Source organism: Prosopis cineraria, unplaced genomic scaffold (genome assembly GCF_029017545.1).
Source record: "Prosopis cineraria cultivar Desert tree isolate PC_DT_omini unplaced genomic scaffold, ASM2901754v1 PC14, whole genome shotgun sequence".
Classification (NCBI taxonomy): domain Eukaryota; kingdom Viridiplantae; phylum Streptophyta; class Magnoliopsida; order Fabales; family Fabaceae; genus Prosopis; species Prosopis cineraria.
In genome coordinates this window covers 26,258,170-26,263,186 of record NW_026555345.1, presented here as the reverse complement: position 1 = coordinate 26,263,186, position 5,017 = coordinate 26,258,170, and positions in this window count along the sequence as shown.

The following is a 5,017-nucleotide window of genomic DNA, read 5'->3' as shown; positions in this document are numbered from 1 at the left end:
TTCACCCAAGTCGATCGCCCATTAAAAGTCATCTTAGTCCTACACACCACACTGGATCGACCAACTAAACCAGAAGTAGAGGAAACTTCTATATCATGGGGCAACTGGTCAACAGGCATAGCCATTCTATCTAAGCGCTCGGCAGAAATAAAAGAATGCGTCGCACCACAATCAAACAAAGCTTCTAAATCGAGGCCACAGATAGAAACCATACCAGTGATTAGATTCGATGACTTCCTAGCCTCCTCCTGAGATACTGTATACACTCTACCAGGAATCACGTTCCTCCGGTCCGAGCTCTCATGTAAATCAGGGCAGTCACGGATCAAATGGCCTAACTTTCCACACTTGTAACAAGCAAAGCAGCGACCAAAATGAACCCTACCACATCTATTGCAAGGTGACCTCGCTGTGCTTAGAATTGGGGCTTGACTGGTCTGTGAAGAACGTGCTGGAGCATTCCCAGAGAAACGAGAACCCCCAGATCTCATATTACCACCCCGATTACCTTGAAATCTTGAACCCCTATTTAAATTTCGATTACCAGAAGCAGAAGAAGACCCGATTCTAAAGGAACCACTAGAAGAAGAACCAGAGCTAAAACCCATTCTCTTGGATACACCACCAGTAGGAGCTAACCCAAAAGAAAATCGACCTCGTGTATCCCTACTCCGGCTACTCTCTGTGTCTCGGCCTCGACGAGCGGCAATCCTCAGACGATTGCACATCTCATCATATGTCGCCTCGCCCAACAAAGATAGCTGCTGGCGGTATTCTGGCCTCATCTTTTCTAATAACCTCTTTGCTTTCCACTTGCTATCATTAGAAGCCTTCAGATATGTTGAGAACTTAGACAGCTGATTGAATTTTCTTATAAAAGTCTCCTCGTCTAAGTCCCCCTGCTGAAATGCATGAAACTCTGCCTCTTTCTCATCTCTGAAAGCTGGCGGAAAGTGAAAATCATAAAATCTTTCTTTAAATTCATCCCAAGACATAGATCTTCCATCTGTGGGCTTAACAGAATCCCACCAATGCTTGGCTTCACCAACAAGCTGCATCGTAGCCAAGATAACCTTCTGCTCAGATGTACACCTCACAACAGTAAATAACTGCTCCATCCGATCCAACCACTCTTCAGCTTTCCCATCAAGCATACTACCATCATATGTAGTCGGATTAGAGCGAGAGAATTCCTTCCAAGGTTCAGATATGTCATTCTCTCGATTATTAACAACTGGTGCATGAGCTCCCATAGTACTAGAAGATCCCTGCCCAGCACTTAGGTCAACATGCTGATCTGGAACAGTATGACTTCTAAGATTTTGCTGTATATCCACCATAACTTCAAGCAGCCTAGCCATGACTGCATCTGTCCCCTGTGGTGGTGGTGGAGGTGGAGGCGGAGGTGGAGGCGGAGGAGGTAGAGGTGGTGGTCGTTCCTCATTCCTCGATCTACCCCTTCCCCTTCGAGCCATATTAGAACTGAAAGGTGTACGGCTACAAGCGTACGGACCTTTCTCCCCTCCTAAAGGAACAAGCCAGAGAAAGAAAAACCATATTAGTCCAGGTTAGTGGTAGAAGGGAAAGAGCATAAAAGTAATGTATTTAAGGTGCCAAGTAGGAAAAAGGAATCATAAACCTAAAACTGATACCAAATGTAACACTTGCCTTGAGTGTTATCCAAAAATCACATAATTCAAACAAACTAAGTGTGGTTAAGGAGTTGATCCTCTAACCAACTTAAGAAATAAATCATTTAAAACCTTAAAAATAATTATAGGTTCTACCTATAGCGCACGGAAGCAAGTTAGACGAAAATGGAATAAAAAGATGCTGTCATGACAGTAATTTATTGCTGTCATGACAGCCCTCCTGGGCCAACTTCCAGGAGGCGGTGTTCCGTCATTCGACCTCCGATTGAAGTGATTTTAAAGCTCACACGTCACATTCAAAGGGTACTATAAGTGTACCAAATTTCAAAAAGATCCAACGGTCGGATTAAAAATTAGACATGTTAAAAGATTGACTATTTTTGCTGTCATGACAGCTAAAAAGCTGTCATGACAGCACTTCCGGACCAACTTCCGGAGTGCACCATTTCATCATCTGACCTCCGATCGGAGTGATTCCAAAGCCCACATGTCACTTTTAAAGAATACTATTAGCATACTAAATTTTGAAAAGATCCAACGGACGGATTGAATTTTGTGCAGGTTACAAAATCAACACTGTAGCTGTCATGACAGCAATTTAATGCTGTCATGACAGCACCTCCAGACCAAATTCCGGAGTGCGTCGTTTCTCCTCCGTCCGATATCCGATCGACGTGATTCCAAAGCCCACACGAAGCTTATAAAAGGTTTTACTTGTGACCCAAATTTAGAGAAATCCAACGGTCGGATTAAGATTTGGACACCCGGATGCAAAAGTGCAGCTTTTTGGTAAAAACCATTTTCAAAATTGTCCAAATCCCATCCTAATGGTCACAAACCTGTGGAAACACTTTGGACACGTCAAATAAGATTAAAAACACTTGATAGAACATTCAAATGATGGAAAACCCCCATACATCAAAATTTGACCACCCGGGTGCCATTTCCTAAAATGGACCCTAAACCCCCAAAATGCACAAATCATACAAGAGTGGTCACAAATCAATCCAAATACCATGTATTTATATAAATACATATGCTAAACATTTTCACTTGGCTCAGAGCTCCTTGTGGGGCCCACGCACCCACTCTCTCTATCCAAGCTGTATGTTTTCCCATAGCACACCATTTGCAATGCAACCACTTTGCATTTGCTTATAAAATCACATATATATCAAAATAAAGATCTGCTTGTAATAGAAACTTGGTCTACTAAGTAAATCCATCAAAACCACACACCATAACCAAGTTTCCTAGCCACAAGTCTGCAAACAGACAAAAATTCATACACAAGCACACAATCCACACATATTCACACACACACACATAATCATATCCTACTGGCACCCTAATCTTAAATACATTACAATATATTTGCTCAAAAGAAAGGGGTTGCAGTTCTTTACAAATCACAAGCAAACCCCTAGCTTTGCTCTTTTCCCCGTCCACCACTGGATCCTTCGCCTGGACCTAGAATATTGAAAAGAAAGGGGTGAGACAACCACAGTCTCAGTAACAGTGAAATCTATATTGATTATTACAAAGTAAGCCATAATTAAATAAATGAATAATAAATTCAACATAGTATATAATTTAGCCATTTAAAATGCATGAATGCATGACCTAGGCCGGTATGGCCTTTCATGACCAACAGAATGCCCCCTGGCACTCTTTAACTCGCAGGTAAACCTTATACCTACTTGTACCTCCACAGGCACAAAACATAATCTAAGGCATGATCTAATCCACCGAACCGCCTATGCCCCTTCGACGTGAATCCTGAGCAGTCAAAGCTAACTCCCTCCCAGAGCCAGCCCGACTTACTCTCCATGTGAGGGCTACCTTGGCCTAGGCACTCAACCTCACACTTCATATGTCGGATTCCCTCCCCCACTGAGAGGTGTCGAACACTCAATACACTAACCACTTTAGTGCACTGAGCCCACAATACGTAAGACAACACTGAGTACTGACAGTGTGCCATAGAATATCAAAAATCCACACCTTCTCATTGGTGAACTCCCACCGAGATCATGCCTTTTACTCTTGTCTACCTTTCCTGAGTATTGACCATTCAACACTCTAAAGTAGTATAATATTTATAAATCTCATTTCCATAAAAACATTGTTATTAAACAATTAGAAAACATATTTGCACTATAATCAAAGTAGTACCCCATAACCCCTTATAAAGCACATTTAATCTTTTAAAACATGTAATGCATGATAACTAGTAATATTTATTCAAAAATAGCTAAAACAAAGTAATAAGAAATATAAATTCCCCTGTTACCTCAACCCTTTGGTACTAAAAGGGTTCCCCTTGTACAAAATAGGGCTCGGCTTGTTCCTTACTTCTCAATAAGTTCCACCAACAATTTTCTACAACATATAAGTGATCCACATCACTTATCATGACAAATAGTATTAATGAAGACTATAACTTATACCACACAACTTAGGTCAATGAGTCATAATCCACCCTAATGGTCCATATATTAAACCAACCATTCACATAGTATCACTTAACCACCAAAACCATTTATTAGCCATCACTAGGCTAATTTTCAATTTATATAATTTTTTTAATCAATTAAAAACCTTTACTTAGTGCCACCAACTTTCACCATTAGCCCTTATAATGAAAACCAAACCTTAATTTAAATCTTATTGGGCTCAAATAGCAAAATTATAACTAAATCAATAGGCTTAAACCATTGAGGAGCAAAAACCCAATTTCTCAAGGTTTATTTTGTGCCCAAAACACCTCTTTTCATCCAATTATTCACTCAAAACATTAGATCACTATATAGAAACTCAAAACATGCTCCCTAGAATCCAAAGAAACAAAAGCTTACAAGAATAAAGCCTTTGGGATCAAAATCCAAAAATTTCCTCTTCCAAAAATTGAAGAAAATCAAGAGAAAGAGAAGAGGATTGAAGTAGGGAGTTTACCTATCGTGTAGCCGAGCTCGCAACGGTCGCAAAGACTCCTAGATCCAAGCCTAACTCCCTCCCTTTCTCTTCTCTTCTTCCTCTCTCTCTCTCTCCCGTTTGTGCGTTTGCTTCCTTTCTCATTTTCTCTGCGTTTCTGCATCAGTTTGCTCCTTAAAATGCTGGTCAAAAACTTTGGGGAAAATTACAAGAAAGGGCCCAACATTTTTTATTATTGCACAAAAGCCCGGGTCAACTTTGGTAATTTTTCCCATAGTTAAAAATCAAATAAAACCAAACTTTTGCTTAGTAAAATTCGAACTCTGGGCCTCTATTAAATTATTCTAAATTTTAATTTAATTATAGATATTTTATTTTATTTTTTTATTTTTTTAAATAAATTTGAGTCTTAAAATTTTTAGGATGTTACA